This window comes from Hypanus sabinus, chromosome 8, assembly GCF_030144855.1.
Source record: "Hypanus sabinus isolate sHypSab1 chromosome 8, sHypSab1.hap1, whole genome shotgun sequence".
In the NCBI taxonomy this organism is placed as follows: domain Eukaryota; kingdom Metazoa; phylum Chordata; class Chondrichthyes; order Myliobatiformes; family Dasyatidae; genus Hypanus; species Hypanus sabinus.
The window spans coordinates 73,669,904-73,692,095 of NC_082713.1; the positions used below are offsets into that span (position 1 = coordinate 73,669,904).

Consider the following 22,192-nt stretch of genomic DNA (forward strand, 5'->3'; position numbering starts at 1 on the left):
CACTTGTAAAGACACTACTAAGAAATTCCCAGCCCCAGCAACAAGCATGAACTTGTTACTCCTCACTGCTGTGCTGTGCTCAAGCTACAAAATCTAGTTGCTCTTTAAACGCATATTTTACCTACAGTAAAACATTCAAATAATTTCTTGAGCTGGAATAGATTACTTCACGAAATTGGCTTGGAAATCTGTAGAACCCTCTAATTTATCTTCTCAGCAAACCTACCTATTTAATTCAAGCTTAATCACAGGACATCAGCCAAGAGAAAAGGGTAAACTCGTTCCACCTACACTGCCTCAGGCACATATTTCCCGTTTTCTGGCAGGATAGAATCAACAACACAGAGGTTCCACAGTGGGCTGACACCTCCAGCATCCACAGACTCAGCTACAGACGCCTCAGATGGTTCGGCCACGTCAAACAGATGGACCAGGGACGCATTCCCAAGGACATGCTGAGTGAGGGTTACCGCCCACGAGGAAGGCCATGCCCCTGCTACAGGGATGTCTGCAAGCGTGACATGAAGCTGGCAGGCATTGACCTCAGCACACAGGAGGAAACAGCTGAAGACCAGACAGCATGGAGGGCCACAGTCAAAAGTGATGTGCAATGTATTGAACTAGCAAAGACCAATGTGCTCCTCAATTACAGAGCCAGAAGAAAAGCCAGAGCACCTTCCTCCTTCACCTGCGGCCACTGTGAACAAGACTGTCACCCGAGAGCAGAGCTGTATAGCCACTCCAGAAAGTTCACATAAGCCCGAACCTACAACCCCAAGAACCATCAGAACGAGTGTCACACCATCGTCTCCTGAGATGTATGGACGTTGCTGCCACCATCGATGAATCTCAGGACAATTTACAATGACCAAATAACCTACCAACTGGTACATCACTGGGGGAATGTGGAAAGAAACCCACACCAACACCAGTAGGGATGTACAAACTCCTTACAGATGGTGTCAGAGTTAAACTCTGAACTTAAGACACCCCAAGCTTAACAGTTGCACTAACTGCAACGCTACCATTTTCAGAATCAATGAAGTTACAGACTCATTCATTGCTGCTTTTTGCTGACACATGATACTTAATTTTCATTCTAAAATGCAGATAAGGGAAAGTTATCTGTAGTATTTGTAGAAAGTACTCCATTGCAACAGTTGTTGAGACTATGAAAAGGCAAAGAGAAAATCTTTAGTAGATAGCAGTGAAACTCTGTTACGGATGGTTCCAAGCCCGTTTGCAAAAGGAGGACGGTTAGGCCTGTAAAAACACAGACCTACTGAAACACCAGCAGAAGCTCCAAAGATCTAACCCCAGGAAGAGGAAGGATACACCAAGGAGGTGGGCTATACCTGGAGACAACATGAAAGACTGGCCCAGGATAGGACTCTCACGAAGAACTGTTGGAGGCCTGTGCCCTAGTAGGGATGATGACCTTAAGTACATAAATATGGTAGCAGTGACAATTGAAAGTCAATTTGAGCTTGAGGGCGTCACACCAGAATGAGATTTCAAGATGGATGTAGAAGGAAGGACTCTGAGTACTTGTGCAGCTTCTGTTAGATTTTCCAACACTGGATTTTATCTAACTAAGACTGGCAGAAAATAATATTGACAGATAATTTTTAAATTACTCTATGACAACAAACTGTTTTACTTATTTTTATGAATTCTGTACAGAGAATTCTGATATCTATAAAAAGAGCAAATTGTGTGATATAATCGTCAAGAACAGTGCTAATTTATTTGTCTGCAAATAACAAAGTCTGGTATTTTTGGTATTTCATTTGAAGTAAAGATAATGCCCTTTCAAATTTTAAACAAAATTGCAACATAATTAACAATGGGGTAGAATTTCCCACAGGCATAGGAATGAAAAGAGAATAAGAGTACTGCTGTCCAACTCATGCAAATTACAACGTCCATACCTGCAGTTCATAAGATTAAATCTGTGAGGATATTTTCACATCTTTATCTGTTTTCCAGTGAATTTCATTGATTAAAATGTGTAGCCTGTAATATTTATAGATAAGTCAATTTGAAACACAAGCTGAAATCATTTTTCACTGACAACTAAATGAGATAAACATGAGTGAATGGTATTATTTCTTCAAAGTGATTAATTGACGAAGTGAAAAGCTTAGAATACATTTCTCAAAATAAAGGTCGGAGTTCAATGATCTAAGAGGTGAAACATATTTATCATATGATCTCTGAAGAAGTAGCCTAAGCAGTTAAATATAAATTTAACATGTAACACAAGTACTTTTCTCTTTGAGCTGTAGATATAATAGTTCTGAGGTTAGTGCCAGTGATGCATAATCTTCTACAAAAGTATGTCCTACAAGCAGAAAGAAATTGCCAATCAATTGCTCAAATCACCAGTTATTTCAAAAGTCCCAAGTTAATACTCAGCTAAATAATGAATGTTCATTAATTGATTACACATGCTTAGAGCATAACAGAACACCTCATAGCCAACAAATTGTTTTTGGAGTATAGAAATTATCACTGTATAATTATTGTGTGGCAGGGGCTCACATATGCAAATATTGAGTCAGAAATTAAGCATATCACTGATGATAAGATATCAAAAGTGACATTTCTATACAAACTGGCAGAAATACCATCCTGTAAATATAGTCTGAAAATGGGACCTGCCTTGCAGTATCTGTGAACAGGACAAAATGTATAGTTCTCGTTGAAGCCAGGGAAATGCACTGATGTGCCTAAGTCAATACTAACAAAAATAAATGGGGGAATAGATTCCAACTCTGAGTAATCAAAGCTTTGCACAATTATCCAACATGAAACATTGAGCAAACTCAGGTCTAAATCCATTGCATATGAAGTTACTCCATGGTAAACATACCTCTTATGCATACATTTCTATTTTTTCCAGCTCATTATAGTGACCTTTCCTCACCGAGGTTCAAAGTTCCATCAGTCATTGGGCCTAGCTGTAAAATTGTTCACAATAGTAAATAATATAGTATTTTTCTGATGATTTGTATTTTTATTTATCTTCACATGCATGTTCTGTTTCACACATCAGTATAAGCTATGTAATCAGAATCTTAAGCATGTGCATGATAGACATCCTTCAGCTCTAACTTAAAACAGAAGCTAATGGTGTGATTTAATAACTTTACTCCTTTACATAATAGTGAAATGCAGCAATAAATATCAGGCAACTAGACATCTGCCTTATTCAGTTGAACATACTTCCTAATAATATTGGACAAATAAGCACGTGAGCTTCTATTTTATATCTGCCTGTTATTTGTATTACTTGTTTTTGTTTGAAGTGTTATAAAGCTGTAAGTACTTCCAAAATCAGCCAACACATTCTTGTCTCTCAGGGTGGCTCTTTGCTGAGCTCCCTGTAGAGGTCTGGTGCATATATTTGTTCAATGATAAGAAATTCAGCACTGCTGACCTTCAAAGGGACTGAAAGCCAACACACAGGAGGAGCAAGTGATTGCAAGAGCAAATGGAACGTTAAGCTTTATTCTGATCAGGTAATAGGAGTAAGGGAGTCTTAATAAGATCTTGGTGTAAATTACTTGGGATTTAGTGTAATGATTTGATCTCCATACTTAAGAAAAGAAATACTTGCCATAGAGAGAGTGCAGCAGAGAACAATCACTAGAGTAGTTACAGGGATGGTGGACTTGCTATGCCAGAAGAGATTGATGAGTCTGGTTTAGTTGCCATAGACTCTGAGTAAAACAGCAACAGAAACAGGCTCTTAAGCCAAATTTCCTCATGCCAACTATGGTGCCCACCAATCTAGTCGTATTTGCCGGTGTTTGGTCCAAGTGGCTCTGAACCCCTTTCAAACCCCAATCACTACTGCTAAACAAGAGCATCATGCACATAATCAAGTTGCACACTATTCTGATTTGTAAACATAGCACAGGTCCTTCACCATTTTTGCTTCTGATTCCTGGAATTCCCTACCCAACAGCAGTACAGGTAATCCAAAAGGACAGCTGCTGTTCAAGGTAGTGAATCATTCTACCCCTCAGCGCAATAACTGTGGGCTTACTAACAGTGCTCAGATCACAAAACAACTCAGAAATCTTCTACAAAGTCAGTGTGACTAGAAATTGCCACAGCATATGTTGTTATGCTTCCACACACACACAGCCAACTATAACACTTCCTGTGTATGGATCATTGCCAAATAAGTTAGATCAGCTTCGCCTGCAAGCAGCTGCCTTGGAAATATTGGACCTCCACATACTAGCAGAGCACAGGGTGTTCCCCAAATTCCATGTTAATTGTTTCATCCTTTTTCTATCCTCTTCAAGTTAATTGATGTTCTTAGTTCTCCAAACACACACAAATCCTTAAAGGATCCACTTTGCCCTGATCTCTCACCCACAAACTCCACCAATCCCTGCACAGATCCCAGCCTTGGACCCAGATACATAGTTTTATTCTGAGCTTCCTAATCTGCCCTATATCTTCACCATGTTCACATTTTTTGCAGCTTTCCAGCATCCATGTCACTTTTCTTCAAGGAATCACATTTTGAAACAAGCTTTGCTGGCTCCTCCCCACCATTTCCCAACTGGGTCTCCAAAGCTACCCTTCTAACCTTTGCTGGTTTCAGTTCCTTTCTTAGATTTGGAAAGGTATTTATCAGAATTAACTTTCACGGCCACAACTCTTTTCTTGGTAAATACTGCTGGCTCTGACTTATTCCACATGGTTTCATTCCAACTTCACAGTTTAGAACACTCATTTTTCAGGAAAGGGCATCTATCTGGAAAGGGTCATATGTCTGCCTTGCCAACCCCGCTCAGTTGTGCTGCTTTGTGAATTCCAATATAAAACACAAGCCACACCACAAAGACATGGTTTGAGAGGTCAGTAAGTTCAGTTAAAACCACACAAGCTGTCTGCTGCAACTTAAAAACTCTCATTCCCAGTTAAGATATCATCTTTTCTACAGGCACACCAGCCCTCACAGGGATCAGAAGCATAAAGAGTAAGCAATTTCAGCTTCAAAGTAAAATATATTATCTGAGTACATACATATCACCACATACAACCCCGAGATTCGTTTTCTGCAGGCATACTTAGCAAATCTATTGAACAGTAACTATAAACAGGATCAAACTGTGCAAATGCAGATATAAATAAAGCACAACAAATAAAGGGCATGAAGTAACAAGATTAAAGAGTCCTTAAAGTGAGAACATCGGTTGTGGGAACACCAAAAATAGAATGAATGCAGTTATCCTTTTATGTTCAAGAGCCTGATGGTTGAGGCGTAGTAACTGTACTTGAACCTGGTGGTGCAAGTCCTGAGGCATCTTTATCTTCTACCTGATGGCAGCAGTGAGAAAAGAGCATGGCCTGGGGATGTGGATCTTTGATGACGGATGCTGCTTTTCTACTGTAACATTTCATATTGATATGCACAATAGTTGGGAGGGTTTTACCTGTGATGTACTGGGCTGAATCCACTCAAAGGCATTGGTGTTCCCACACCAGGCCATAATGCAGCCAGCAGCACACTTTGAATGAATGAAAGAAATTAATTTATTTCAGTCAGTACGAACATAACAAAAAGCATCATTTACAACAATGATTTCACGGGACAAAATTACAATAAAAAACATAAATATTCTTTAAAACAGACCGAAAGGGTGTAGGCTGAAGCTACAGCTTATTATGCCTACCCCTCTTACTTAGAAAACAACATATTTGACATCAATCATCACATCAAAAACAAAAAAATTAATCTTTTAATACAAAATCCGATTCCAATTTATTTACATTACTCCCATTCATTTTAAATCATGTATTTTATATTTGTTCATTAAATATTTCTTAAATAATTTGTTAAACTTATTAAGTGTTATGCATGTTTTTAAATTCTTAATTAATCCAACTGTTCCATAGATTCACCCCTCTGACTGAAATACAATGATTTTTTACATTTGTTCTTATCCTTTGTTTTTGAAATACACATGTTCCTCTCAAATCATGTTGACTTTCTCTCATTTTAAACAATCTTTGGATACTTTGTGGTAGCTGTCCATTTTTACCTTATACATAATTTGTATTATTTTAAAATCAATGAAATCTCTAAATTTTAAAGTGTTTAGTTGAATAAATACTGGATTGGTTGGCTCATAATTTGTCTTATTTACAATTCGTATAACTTTCTTTTGGACTAGAAAAACAGAATTTGTATTTGTTTTGTATGTATTTCCCCACACCTCTACACAGTAAGTCATGTATGGGACTATAAATGACCAGTATAATGTATACAAAGATTCCTGATCTAAGAAATCTTGCGCCTTGTATAGTATTGCAATAGATTTTGACATTTTTGCTTTGACATAATTTATTTGTGGTTTCCAGCTTAATTTACTCTCTATACCACTCCTAAAAATTTTGTTTCAGATACCTTATCAATTTCAACATCATCTATTCTATGGGTTTGGTACACGGTTCCAAATATTATGAATTTAGTTTTACTTAGATTCAGTGATAATTTGTTGGTATCAAACCATTTCTTCATACATTTTAGTTCTTTCTCCACTGTATCCAAAAGTTGTTTCAGGTATTCCCCACTACAATATATAGTTGTATCATCAGCAAATAATATACATTTTAATGTCTGAGAAATCATACATATATCATTTATATACAAAATGAACAGCAATGGGCCAAGCACTGAACCTTGTGGAACCCCACAAAGCTACCTTCGAAAGTTTTGAATTTGAGTTGTTTTTATGTACATACTGATACCTGGATTCCAAATAACTACTTAACCAGTCATGTGCCACCCCTCTAATACTATATATTTCTAATTTTGTTAATAATAGTTTATGGTCAATGGTGTCAAATGCTTTTTTTAGATCAAGGAATATTCCCATTGTGTATTAATTTCTTTCTGTAGCGTTTGATATTTCTACAAAATCTTTTAATACTATTGCAGTGGTTCTGTTTTTTTCTGAAACCATATTGCTGTTTACAGAGTATATGATGATTTGTTATAAAATCATTTAACCTTCTTACAAATATCCTTTCTAATATTTTGGAAAACTGTGAGAGCAAAGAAACTGGTCTATAATTTGAAAATACATATTGATCTCCAACTTTGTATATTGGAATGATCTTGGCTATTTTCATTTTATTGGGAAATTTTCCAGCATTCAAAGACTGATTACAAATATGAGTCAGTGGTTTCACAACAGTCAATGATGTTTTAATTTAAAAACATATCACATCCATTCCAATCTGTTGATTTCTTACTCTTTGATTTATACACTCTATCAATTATTTCTTTTTCATCGGAGCAACTGATGAACATAGTGTAAATATTTATATTGATAGTATTACTATTTACTCCATCTTTATTGCTGGGGTCAGTAATTGATTTAGCTAATTTAGTTCCCACATTAACAAAGAAATCACTAAACCTATCTGCAACCACATGTCAGGAGAAGTTTGCCAAGGTTTTTGATGACATGCTGATTTTCTGCAGAATCCTGAGGAAGCAGAGAGGCAGTTTGCTTTCTTCGCAATTATATCTATTTGATGGGTCCAGGACTCGTCCTCTAAGATAGTGACTCCCTGGAATTTAAAGTTTCTGACCCTCTCCACCTCAGATCCTCTGATGAGGGCTGGCTCGTGCTTTCCCTCTCCTGAAGTCTACAATCAGTTCCTTGGTCTTATTGACATTGAGTGAGAGATCGTTGTTATTAAACCACTCAACCAAATTTTCAATCTCCCTCCTGTACGCTAATTCAGCACCACCTTTGATACAGCCCACAACATTGATGTCAACAGCAAACTTGTATATGGAGTTGGAGCTGTACTTAGCCATACGGTCATAAGTGTAAAACGAGCAGGGCAGGGGGCTAAGTACACATCCCCACGGTGCCCCTGTGCTGATGGACATTGTGGAGGAGATGTTTTTGCCCATCCAAACTGACTGGAGTCTATAAGCGAGGAAGTCCAGGATCCAATTGCACAAGGGGGGTACTGAGGCCCAGGTACTGGAGTTTACTGATAAGTTTTGAGGAGGTGATGGTGTTAAATGCTGAGCTGTAATTGATAAAGGATATCCTGATGTGTGCACCTTTGCCGTCCAGATGTTCCAGGGTTGCGTGTAGAGCCAACGAGGTAGCATCTACTGTAGACCTGTTGCTTCAGTAGGTGAATTGAAGCGGATCCAAGTCACCATTCAGCCAGGAGCTGATATGCTTCAAGACCAACTTCTCAAAGCAGTTCATCAGTGTGGATGTAAGTGCCACTGGACATTTGTCATTTAGACAGGTTACCATGCTCTTCTTGGGAACTGGTGCAATTGAAGGCTACTTGAAGCAGTGGGTACTGAGAGGTGAGAGGATGAAGATATCCATGAAAACACCAACCTGTTGATCAGCACAGATCTTCAGTACTTTGCCAGGTTCTCAAGACAGACCCAATAACTTCCTTGGATTCACTCCCTTGAAGGCTGTCCAGATGCTCAGATACTGAGACCAAAAGATCATCGGGTAGACATGGGGGTGCGGAAATGTTCCTCCCTGTTCTGGTGAGCAAAGTGAGCATAGAAGGCATTGAACTCATCTGGAAATGAAGCCGTGCAAAATTTATGTCGCAAAATTTAACAGAGATGTCAACATCTCTGAGGATCCATCTTGGGCCCAACATATCAATGCAGTTACAAAAAAGGCAAGACAGTGTTATATTTCATTTGAAGTTTGTGGAGATTTGGTATGTCACCAAAGACACCTGCGGATTTCCACAGATGTACTGTGGAGGACGTTCTAAATGGCTGCATCACTGTCTGGTATCGGGGAGGGGCACACTGCACAGGACCTGCAGCCAGTTGTGAACTCAGTCAGCTGCATCACGGTACCGGCCTCCCAGCATCCAGGATATATTCAAGGAGCAGTGCCTCAAAATGGCAGCATCCATCATTAAGGACCCCCATCACCCAGGACATGCCCTCTTCTCATTGCTACTGTCAGAAAGGAGGTACAGAAGCCTGAAGACACACACTTATCGACTCAGGAACAGCTTCTTCTCCTCTGCCATCAGATTTCTGCACAGACATTGAAACGATTACCTCACTGCTTCTTTTTTCCACTACTTGTTTAACTTTTACGTATATATAAAACTTCCTACTGCAATGCAGAGTTTGTGTATTATTATGTATTGCAGTGTACTGCTGCCACAAAGACAAGTTTCATGACATATATTGGTGAAATTACACCTGATTCTGATTCTAACTCCAGACTGTTTGCAGCATTTTCTTGTTGGGGTAACTTTAGATTTCCGCTATTTCCAGGGTTGTTTTTTTTTTCCACTTCATGTTTCCTGAAAGGATGATCCAATGAGCAAAAAATAAGTGCTAATTTTCCATTTGCACTTGTCCTACTTTACGATTTTTTTGCTAGAGAGCTAGATATTTGGGCAGTCCAGACTATGTCACAGATGTGTGGTTTCACATGTTTTGAACATCTCAAAATACACATTCTGCTTTTTTACTGTCACACATTTGAACACCAGTAAAGAACAATCCACCAGTTGAAATGGTTCCCTTTCTACAAGTGAGAAGTGACTTCCATAAAGAAGGAACAGGGAAGCTTTGTGTAAGACAGTCTGAAGGTCACAGAGCTATTCAGCACAGGGACAGGCCCTCGGGCCCAACTTGACCACGCTAGCTAAGTTGTCAGCCTCAGCTAGTCCCTTTGCCTGCATTTGGCCCATATCCCTCTAAATCTTTCCTTTCCAACTGTCTTTAAGCATTATAATTGTACCCAACTATATATGAGGGGTGATTAATAAGTTTGTGGCCTAAGGTAGAAGGAGATGAGTTATTAACTTCAAACTTTTTGCATTTTCACTCAAAGAGTTGTAACGAGAGCTGTATAACTCATCTTCTACCTTAGACCACAAACTTATCAATCACCCCTGCTGTGGATCCTCTGCAGGCACGTGCAGTCAACTCTTTGAGTGATAATGCAGTACGTTTGAAGTTAATAACATCTCCTTTTACCTTAGGCCACAAACTTATCAATCACTCCTGCTGTGGACCACTTCTGCAGAGAGGGGATCTGTATGCTCCGCAACTCAGCAGGTCAGGCAGAATCTATGGAAAGGAGTAAACAGTCAAAGTTTCAGGCTGAGACCCTTCATCAGGACAGGAAAGGAAGGGGAGAATTCAGAATAAGAAGGTGGGGTAGAGGGAGGAAGAAGTATAAGGTGGTGGATGATAGGTGAAACTAGGAAAGGGGGAGGGGTGAAGTAAAGAGCTGGGAAGTTGACTGGTGAAAGAGATAAAGGGCTGAAGAAAGGGGAATCTAATAAGAGAGGACAGGAGACCATGGAAGAAAGGGAAGGGGGAGGAGTACCAGAAGGAGGTGATGGGCAGGTAAGAAGAGAAAGTATGAGAGGGAAATGGGAATGGGAAATGGAGATGGAGAAGCGGGGAGGGGGTGGGCAATTACTGGAAGTTTGAGAAATCAATGTTCATGCCATCAGGTTGGAGGCTGATATTCAGACAGAATATGAGGTGGTACTCCTCCAACCTGAGTGTGGCTTCATACCGGCAGTAGAGGAGGCCATGGGAAAGAGAGGTAGAATTGAAATGAGTGGCCACTGGGAAATCCCACTTTTTGTGCTGGACGGAGTGAAGATGCTTGATAAAGCAGTCTCCTAATCTACGTCTGGTCTCACCTATACACAGGCCACACCAGGAGCACCAGATACAGTGTATGACCCCAATAGACTTGAAGGTCAAGTAGCATCTCACCTGGAAGGACTCTTTGGGACCCTGAATGGTAGTGAGGAAGGAGGAGTAGGGGTAGGTGTGCCACTTGTTCTGCTTCAAAGGATATGTTCCGAAGGAGATCAGTGGGGAAGGACGAGTGGACTAGGGAGTTCTCTCCTTTCAAATTCCCCCTTCTCCAGCTCTTTATCCCTTTCACCAACTTCCCAGAGCCCCCTCCCTCTCTTGGCTTCACCTATCTTCTGCCACTTTGCACTTCTTCCACCCACCCCTCCCTCCAACTTCTTATTCTGACTTCTCCTCTTCCTTTCCAGTCCTGATGAAGGGTCTCAGCCTAAAATGTTGACTGTTTACCCTTTTCCATAGATGCTGCCTGGCCTGCCGATTTCCTCCAGAATTTTGTGTGTTTTGCATAGAATTATTGAGTTCTTTCTGAACGCAAGCAATAAGTTCTCAATAATTATCAATGCTTGGAGGGCAGAGGGAAGTAAGATTCCCTAATCTTGTCATATTTGCCATTCACACTTAGAGCTGGATTTCTAAGGGAGGGACTGAACAGGCTGGGGATTTTTCCCCCCTGGAACATTTTCCGTGTTGCTTTGGATTTCCAGAATCTGCAGAGTTTCTCATGTCTGTTGATAATTTTATTATCTTTACTGTCAATGTCCAACTTGCTCCCACTTTCACATGTGTACAAAATATGTCTTTTCCTCTCCTTAACATCTTAATTGCTATCTCAAAAGACCAGATAAGCTACAAATATTCATTATATCAGCTTAGCAGGGACTAGGATCAATTGGGAGAGTGGGCAAGGGAATGGTAGATGGAGTTTAATTCCAACAGTGCCGTGTGGGATGGTGCAATTTGGGAAGTCAAACCAGAGCAGAATATGCATAGCAGGACCTGGGTTTGTTGTTGAATAAAGAGACATAGGTATACAAGAAGGTAGTTACCCGAAAATGGGAAAACTGGCAGACACATTTGGGAGGAAGGCAGGGAACATGCTTGCCTTCATCAGCCAAGTTACCAAGTATAAGAATTCACATGTCAAGCTACAGTTGTACAATATTTTAGTTAGGTTGCATTTAGACCATTATACTCAATTCTGGCGACTAAAATTCAGGAAGCGCATTGTTAAGCCAAAGAGGATGCAGAAAAGATTCACAATAATGTTGCCTGGATTGTAGGACCAGAGTTATCAGAGAGATTGGATAGGCTAGGTCAGTTTTTTCCTTGAGCCAAGGAGGCTAAGAGGTGACATGGTAGAGGTATATACTATTATGAGAAGTGTAGATAGTGCAGATAACTGTAAACTGTTTTCCACATCTAAAACTAGAAGGAATAGTTTTAAGGATAGGGATAAGGATAGGGAAGTTTCAAGGGGATAAGATAGGTTATTTTCTTTTCAAAGTAGTTGGTACCTGGAACGAGCTGCCAGAGGAGGTGGTGGAGACAGGAACAGTAACAATACTTAAGAGGTATATGGATGGGTACCTAAATAATCAGGACACAGAAGGAAATGGGACCAATGATATTGAACCTGATTCTGACTAGTATACGCAGGCATGATAGTCAGCATAGACCCAATGGTCCGGAACCTACTCCTATGCAGACGATACTGTGATTCTTCCAGCTATCTCATCTATACCTCCTCTCATCCTGCTTCCTCCATTCCTTTCTCCCTCTTTCTCTATTTCAGTCATATCTGTTCTGATGAAAAATGAGATCTCTATTAAGATGTTCTTCTCCTGTTTAAACATAGCCTTTTCTCTGCTATAATTGACAGGGTCTTCCATTTGTTGTATGCATCTTTCACTCTCTCAACTCCATCCCAGCAAGCTCCACATTCAATGGGATATCTATTAAATGAAATTATGTTCTGTCACCTACACTAGGATTCCACCACCAGACATATCTACTCTTTGTCTTGTCTTGTCTTGTCCATACTGCACCAACCGCTGCCGCTGGGCTATAAATGTGCAGGAGCAGTGTATGGTTAACTGTTTTGCTCAAGGACGCACACGCTGCCTCGGCTGAGGCTTAAACTAACGACATTCAGACCACTAGACCAATGCCTTAGCCACTTGGCAACGTGCAGTAACCTCTTTGCACATACAGCATTATGAGGGGACCATTCCTGACCATAACACTTTCCTATGCAAGCAAGATCGGTCGACCTTTATCTCTTCACTTTCCACCAGCCGGCCAGGGATTGACAAAGTCCTTCCAACTGAAACATCCATTCACTTGCATTGTTTCTACTTTAGTCTACTACATTTTGTGCCCACATTGTGGTTCTTGCATTGGAGATACCAAGCACAGATTGATTGCCTGCTTTGCAGAATATCACCAGTTTATCCCTAATCCACCAGTTTCTTTCATTTAACAGCCTGCCCGTGTCCCCTCCCCCCGACCTCTGAGACTGTAGAACAAAAATTACATTTGTGTTGGATCGTTGTATAAGTGAGTGTTGTTTGTTATTACAGAGTCTGTGAGCTTAATTTCCTTGTGAAATGACCAAAGGTAAATATTAATGAGTTTTCTCAGAAGTAAGCATTGAAGCCCATTGTTGGAAATAGCAAATGTATGGTACATGATAGCAAGCTAGTAATAAAGAGCACAGAGTGAATATAAATAAATGTCTAAAGTAAACTGGATATTACGTATAGTTACCAAATCATTCTTTGCTGATATTTGGCATCTAAATTTGTGTCATTTTAACATTGACAATCAATGTCATTATAGGCAATTGATGATATTTTCACTTTTCTAAAAATGACCTCAAGCAAAATGCAATTGCCTGGAAATACTGCCAAAGGAAATTTCAATTTGACAAAGACATAAGGCAAGTTAAATTGGAGGATTTCTCCAGTGTCGGATGGGGTGACGTCTGTTGTAACACTTGCCTAAAATTTAAATCAAAGTTTAAAGCTGGATCTTGAAAAGTTACATTTCCCAAGCTGCTGAAAATCCACAAAAAAGATAAAAATGTCTCAATAAGTGTTGTGGTTTTCACTTTATTTGTAGAGAACACGACAAAAATTCCATCAAGGTCAGCAAAACAAAAGAGTTTGACATTGACTTTGAGAAGTAAGGCAGAATACACGCCACTGCTTGTATCAGTGGTACAAGGTTGAAATGGTTGACAGCTTCAAGCACCTGGGTCTAATCAGTACTAACTTTTTGCCCTGATCTAGCCTCATGGACAATACAGCTAAGTAAGCACACTAAAACCTCTACTACTTCAGAAGGCCAAAGAAATTTGCCGCGTTCCTGATGACTCTCACCAATTTTTTTTTTAAACATACATATTGACAACATTCTATTCCAATCCATCACCACATGGTATGGCTGCTACTCTGCCGAAGACCACAAGAAATTGCGGAGAGTTCTAAGCGCAGCCCTGTTCATCGTGAAGACCAGCCAACCCTGCATTAACTGTCTACACTTCCTGCTGCCTTAGGAAAGCTTACAAAGTAATCAAGAAGCCCTCATTCTCTCCCTCCCCAAACACAGGGCAGAAGTTAAAAGAGCTTGAGAACATAAATTACCAGCCTCAAGGACAGCTTCTGTCCCATCTTTATCAGATCTGTATGGCCTCCTTATATGCTAAAGAGTATATCTTGATCTTTGTATCTAAATGGTCGTGGCCCTTACACCTTATACATCTACCTGCACTGTCCGTTCTCTGTAACAGTCACATATCATCCTGCATTCTGTGTTCCTATTCACTACTTCAAAATAATTGTGTACAGAATTACCTTTTCACTGTTTTTCAGTATATGTGCCATTAATAAATCAATTCCAATAGAAATCCCATCTCTGAATATGACAAGTGTCATAAAATCAATCAGCATTGAAACAGGCCCTTCGGCCCACCAAGTCTATGCTGACCATCGTGTCCATCAATTCTAGTTTATTCCCTCATATTCTCATAAACTCCCCAAACTTTGGCAAAAGACATTGAAGTAGAACAAGTGCAAGTGGTAAATTACCTTTGCACACTAGAAATGATTTGCAATGGGCAATTAAACCTCCAAACCATGCTCCTTTGGGATGTGTTTGGAAACAACAGCACCCACAGAAAACACACACAGTGAGAGGGAGAACACAAAAACTCCATAAAGAAAGCACTGGAGATGGGAATAGAACTGGCCAGCTGAAACGTAAAGCAACAGGTCTATCAGCTAAACAACTGTGGACCATTATGTTAACCACATTATAAAGCCTGTATTTCCTATAGTTATGTAGGTATAAACATTTGTTAAATACAAGTCAGGGAAGAGTAATTCTTGTGTGAGGGATGGGCTGATTCAGCTCGCCGCTCAGCTCTATGCTGAACTAAGGGTCTGTGGGCAGACTGTCTGTGGAGTCGGAACGCTTTTTGGTTGCGCTTATTGTTTGCTCGATTTGTTCTTTTTTCTGAGTGTTTGGCCAGCCCACCTTGGCCATGCCAACAGTGATGCCTATCTATGCTAATTTCATTGGCCCTCATTAGGCTTGTGTCCCTCCATGCCTTTCCTTCACAAATATCTTTCAAATGTTCTAATTGTGCCTGCCTCCAATGCTTCCTCTGGCAGCTCATTCCAGATAACTACCTCCCTCTGTGTGAAAATCTTACCCCTCAGATCTCCTTTAAATTTCTCCCTTCTTATCTTAAGATTGTGCCTTCTAGTTCTGGACACCCTTGTCCAAGAAAAATAGACTCTACCTCATAATGTTATAAACTTCTGTCAGGTCACCCCTTAGCTTCCTTCATATCAGTGAGAATAAATCCATCCCATTTAATCTCTCCTTGTAACTACAGCTGTCCATTCCAAGCAACATGCCTAAGAAATTCTTCTGCACTCTCTCTATTGCCACTGCATCCTTCCTTTAGTGTGGCAATAAGAATCGTGCACAATGCTTTAAATGTCATCTAACCAATGTTTTGTACAATTGCAACATTACCCCTCAGGACTTACACCCAACACCTTGGTTTACAAAGACAAGCACACCAAATGCCTTCCTCACCACCTTATCAAATATGTAAATGCTTTCCATGAGCTATGGGCGTGTGCCTTGAGATTCCTCTGTACATTAACTATTTGTTCTATATCCCATCAGAATTTGACTTCCCAAAGTGCATTACGTCAGGTGTGCCTGAATTAAATTTCATCTGCCCCTACTCTGCTAATTTTCTGCCTGATCTAAGTTCTACTGTATCCTTAGGCAATCTTCTTCACTCTCTACAACCCCATGAATTTTTGAGCAATTTGCAAATTTACAATTCAGACCACTCACATTATCATTTGAGCAACAAAGCTTCCAATGTCAATCCTTCAGGTTCACTGCTTGTCAGAGTTTTCCAATCAGGAAGACACACTCACCACTACCTACTTTCTCCTATCACCAAGCCTATTTTGGAACCAGTATGCCAATATGTGTCAAATTCCAAGTCCCTTAACCTTTTCTAACAACCTCAACCATGTGGGACTTTGTCAAAAGCTTTATCCAAGTCCAGGTAAACCACATCAATCTTTCTGCTCTCAATTGTTTAGTTAGCTTTCCTTGACATCCCATGATAGATAAGAGGCTGGGAATTTGTCCACTAGAATGTATGCCAATATTTCTAATGCTTCTCCTTCCTAATACAGATATACTCCAATATAAGCATATACCTCCCTTATCTATTTTGCCACCAAAACTTCTTGTGAATACAGTTGAGCTGTATTCATTCAGAACTTTGCTCATATTTCAGCATGGAAACAAGCCTTTTATCCAATTCTATGCTGACCTGGTTGTCTGTCTGAGCTAATCCCATTTGCTTCTGTTTGGCCCACATCTCTCTAAATCTTTCCCACATTCACATCTGCCCAAATATATTTTAAAGATTGTAATGTACCACCACTGCCACTTCCTCTGGAAGCTTATTTAGATACACATTGTCTGAAAAACTTGCCCCCTCAGGTTCTCTTTAAATCTCTCCCCTCTCACAAATCTTTGCACTCTAGATTTGGACCCACATTCTTGGAGAAGGGGTTGACCATTCACCTCATCTGTGCCCCCAATGATTTTATATCTCTCTATAAGGTCACCCCACTCTGCTTCTTTCACTCCACGGTGGATAAAAAGTCCCAGCCAATCAAGTATTTCCTCACAGCTTGCAATTTACCATTTCTAGCATGATTTGGGTGAGAACGTATAAGTTTGTTTCGTTAATTTGCAGAATAGGTGTCAAAGAACAGTGAAGCTGGTTACAAGATTTACAGACTGACTGTGATCAGCTGGGCAAGTGAGTCAAGAAATTGCAAATGGAGTTAAATTTGGATAGGTGCAAGGTTTTGCATGACATATCAGTGTAGAACTTTCTCAATGTATTGCAGGGCCCTGGGGAATGTGGTAGAACAAAAGGATCTCTGAGTAGAAGAAAGTTTAGTAGTAGGTTTGCCTGAAAGTGCCTTTGCAGGTACACAGGGTGGTACTGAAGGTTTTTAGCATACTGGCCTTCATCAGTCTGAAAGCTGCGATGTTATGTAGCAGTTGTATGAGACATTAATGAAGCTACTTCCGAAATATTGCTCTAGCGTTAATTACCCTGCAATAGGAAATATGTTCTCAAGCTGGAAAAAGTGCAGACGACTTCTGGAGAGTGATGGAGTGATCGAGCTGGTTGGGATATTTTTCTCCTGTGGGAGAAGGAGGGGTGATTTTATGGGGGTGTGAAAAATCATGAGGAGCAGAAGTATGGTCAGTACACACAGTTCCCCCCTACACCCCCACCCTGCACTGAGTTGGAGAATCAAGAACTAGACAGCAGAAATTTTTAGAATGAGATAGAAGGGAGTGAATTGGAACCTGAAAGGGTAACTTTTTCACTCAGAGGGAGGTCAGCTTATGGAATGATCTGCCAGAGGAAATGGTTGAGGCAGGTACAATAACAACATTTAAAAGTTGGTTTAGAGGGATGAGCCAACATGAACTGATTGGGCTACCTTAGATGGTAATCTTGGTTGGTGTTAACCATTTGGGCTAGAAAACTTGTTTCTGTGTGATATGACTCTATGACCTAATGACTCAATCCATCCAGCCTGATACCGTCCTTGCAAACTTTTTTTACACTCTTTGCAGTTCAATGACATCTTTCATTCAGCTAGGAAACCTGAAATACACACAATGGATTAGCAACTGGAATCTTAACTTTAATTTCTTTCATTGAATTACCACAAAACTGAGTCAAGGGTCCGGAGCTCACTGTTCTAAGTAGGGGTAGAATGTGGATAGCATGAAACCTCAAGATGTTTAAAAAGCACTTGGATGAGCTTAACGTGTGGACTGAGAACAACAATGTATCAGAGAGCTGGATGGCACATAAAAAATGCTAGAGGAACTCAGCAAGTCAGGCTGAGACCCTTCATTAGATCTTATCATTTTGTGGGTGCTGCTCAAGATTGCCAGCATCTGCAGAATCTCTTGTGCTTATGTTCATGCTGTGCAATTCTCTTTGGTCCAATGAGCACACAGTGGGTCCACTGCTTTCCCCTCTGCCAAAATTGTCTGTGATTCTATCTGGTTCATGAGGCAACATTAGACAGAGAGAGAAAATCGCATGATAACTTTTAAGCTGCAGAAAAATTTATGGGCTAACAGCTTCAGCCAAACAATTTAATTAATAGTTAAATCACTTGTGAGACAAATGTTAGTTTGTTTATCTTTACAGTAGTAATATAATACACAGGCTACAAAATATGTTGGCACATTCTGAGAATACGATTCTCCCATGCATTTATTTCTGCCCTTGTTTATTAAAATAAAGAACAAAACACTCAAAATATGTCTAAATATTTTTAAATTAAAAGAAGTAAAACATGCAAAGTCACATGCTGGGTTATTTAGCTTCTGTGTTCTGCATCTTAAATGTAAATATTAACAGATTAGCATTCATTGAGACAGATACTTAGTAATTGTATTTTCTTCTTTGAGCCAAGCCAATGGACCTGTTATTTAGCGTAACACAATTATAAAAATCTAGACATGCAGAATGATCATTTGGAGGCTTTTCCCTGAACTATTTCTAATTTAGCAGCTTCTGAAATTTGTACACTGACAAATGTGCAAATGTTATACTGCAGATGCAAAAGGTTTTAATAAAAATAAACAAAAGGACAATGAAAAATCTTGTAATATTACACTTACAATATATTAGGCATTTTACTGTAAAGTAGCAACTTTTAGACTACTACCATTAGTCTGTGGATATGTCATAGAACATATAAGTCAATGACATGACCTGGGATTCTTGGTGAGGGTGGACTGAACATTATCAGCAAAAACACAGACAGTATTTAACAGATTTTGAACACTAAATTTCAGTTGGTCTGATACCAACAGGTATTTCTTATTGTTTCATAAAATTCAAAAATATGCAATTTTGGCAAATGATAATAACTAAGAAGTCAGACGTAGCTAAAAATAAAATCTCATTAAATATCAATCCTTAGTAGAAAGGTAACACAGATTTGTGTCCTTGTGAAAATCTATGCATTATTATGAGGGCAAGAAGATACAGAAAGACAGCTCTGCCAGTAAGTAAGGGAACTCAAAATGAATGGTAAGAGAACTTAACATCCAAAACTTTGACAGCAAAAACTTCAGAAGTAAATGCAATAAAATTACAGTAAAAACAACATCCACATGCAGTGAAAGAACAAAGAGGAAAGCCATTCTATTCTTTCTACACGCAAGGCTATGAGGCTAAGGCACAGCTAAAATGCCAGTTATCAATTCAGTGATAACACCATTGTTATTGGCAGAATCTCAGATGGTGGGAAGATGTATTGGACGGAGGCAGATCAGGTGGTTGGGTAGGGTTGCAACGACAACCATACACTCTACATCAGCAAGACTAAGGAATTAATTGTGGACTTCAGGAAAGAAAGTTAGGTGTGCACCCACCAGTCGTCAGTAAGGAGTCTGTGGTAGAAAAGTTGAGCAGCTTTAATTTCCGGGGCATCAATATCTCAGAAGGCCTATCCTTGGTCCAAGACATTGACACAACCATGAAGAAGGCAAACTAGTGGCTCTACTTCATTAGGAGTTTGAGAGAGATTTGGTATGTCAACGAAGACTCATAAATTTATACAGGTGTACAGCAGCAATCTGACTGGCTGCATTACTGCCTGGTATGGAAACTCCAATGACCTGGATTGTAGGAGGCTACAGGTGGTTGTAGCCAGTGCCATCACAGTCACAACCTTCTGCACTAGTCTGTGCATCAAGAAGTTGGCATTTATCATTAAATACTCTCACCATTCAGATAAACCCTCATTGCATTACTACCTTCAAAGCCTGAAGACCCACACTTATAGCAGCTTCTTATACTCCACCGTCAGATTTCTGATTGATCAATTAATCCACAAAGCTTACCTTGTTATTCTTCTTTGATTTATTTACTTATTCAACTTAGAGTAATTTTTATTTCTTACGCTGTACTGTTAATGGAAAACAAATTTCATGACATTTGTCAGTAATAATAAATTTGATTGGTATTCTGATTCTTAAATAGAATGGTAACTACATCTGAAAATAAATACATGAAATAGTTATCTCTACCAAAAATGAATTGCTAAATACATGAACTCAGAGAGAAAATGAAACAGTTGCTTATAGTCCATGACAAGAACACGGTAAAACAAAACAAGCAACATATAAGAGGCACATATAGAAAGTTACAGGAGATGTTGAGAAAGGAGGCATGGATTCTAAACTGCATCTCAAAAAGAGCTGGAGAGGCGTGGAAGCAAATAGATTTAGCGGGGAAGCTCCAGACGCTGCATCCCTGTAGCTATATACATATATATATATAAAGTGTTAAAAACCATAACATTTGCATAGTCTTCAATCTGATTTTTTTCTGCAGAAAATGCAATAGCTTTGCAGCACTCGGCTTCCCTTCTAGCTCCTTTTAAACTAGGGTGACCTGTTTCTTCCTTCAGTTTAACCTCACCTGGTTTACTGGAAAATGTATTGTGTAACATCAAAAAAAGATGAATTAAAAGTTTGTTGCAGTAACAGGAAGTAAATTCATTAGACCAGAAAATATGCCAGTCTAACACCACTAATGTCCAATAATAACTTTTTTTTGGAGTTCTGCTATACATCAGTTAAGACAAAGTGGAATCAGATACGATTTTTTAAAAAAGTTTTAGCCTGAAATTAAAAGTTAATAGCTTTCTGGAACAGGAAACATCCAAGTGCTTGATCGGAGAAGACTGAATATACTTTTACCCCAATCGGAACCGGTATAAAACAGAGCACGCTACCTACTATAACTGGCATCCCTGGTCTGAATAGCTGGCTGGGAATTGTAGTGAAAGCCGGAAGTTTGGTAGGTATGGAGACCCCAGTACCAACTTGACTGGAGGAGATCTGGTAAACGGTAAATCCAAAGGAAGGCAAAATGTAGAAACAAACTCTAAGGGGGAAAGAATGAACTATGAACGTTTAAAGTGGATGAGAGAGTGACAATTCGACCTCAAATTCATCTTCCCCTCTATTAAGATCCTTTCCCTTCAAGTGCCAGTATATTCTACCGCCTGGCCTCTCCGGCACCGTCCGGTGAAACTACCCGCGACGTGGATCAACCTGTCACTGTTCAACCAGCATTTCTGTGAACGAGAGCTAATTGTAAAAGCGTCCATCGCCACGTTATCAGCCGTGTGCCTGCGGCGATGCTCCAAAGAAGATTTGTCATTGCACCAGAGCGTGTGTGTGCGTGTATATACATATAAATAAATAAACACACACACACACACACACACACACAGACACACACGTGTCTATGGCAATAAACTGAACTTTTTGACTTTATATCGCAGCACTGACGGACTGGCGCAAGTTTAGCGATGAATTGGTTACAGAGAGCGCAGGTGTTGGGGCGAACGCTGAGCAATAGCTGACACAGAGTAGTTGTTACACAGCGCCGAGGTCCTGGGGTGTCCCTTGGATACGAGACCCCTCTCTGCACTGCTCTTGCCAGCGGAGAGAATTCCCTCCGGATCACGCTCAACAGATGATGTCCACGGCATTTGAAAGACTTCAATATTCAGTGCAGCACACGACGTCGATTTTCCTTCTAGCTCGAGAAGAAATTTCCATTCTAACTATATTTTTCCCTTGATACTTCTCTTAGACCCCGAGATAATTATCAGAGCAACAGTGCTGATTTATATACACCGTTGATGAACGCCTTGGTTTAAAGGTAAAAAAAATGCTGAAACAGGGAAGTCCGATGAAAAGCCGACCTGAAATCTTTACAACGTTTTCCCCTTTTACAGATGCTGTCTGACTTCCCAGAAGGATTTCCAGCATTTTCTAGTTATATTCCAAAGTTTTAGATTCACCATGAATAGATGCGTTTAGTCTTCTAAAAAGACAACATTT

General features: G+C 39.8%; 1 protein-coding gene across 3 annotated transcripts in view; it reads right to left on the minus strand.

The window, feature by feature from the left end:
• Positions 1 to 22,192, minus strand: part of LOC132398223 (cysteinyl leukotriene receptor 1-like) — a 66,688-nt gene that overhangs the window by 44,110 nt on the left and 386 nt on the right. The gene's annotated exons all lie outside the window — the stretch shown is intronic.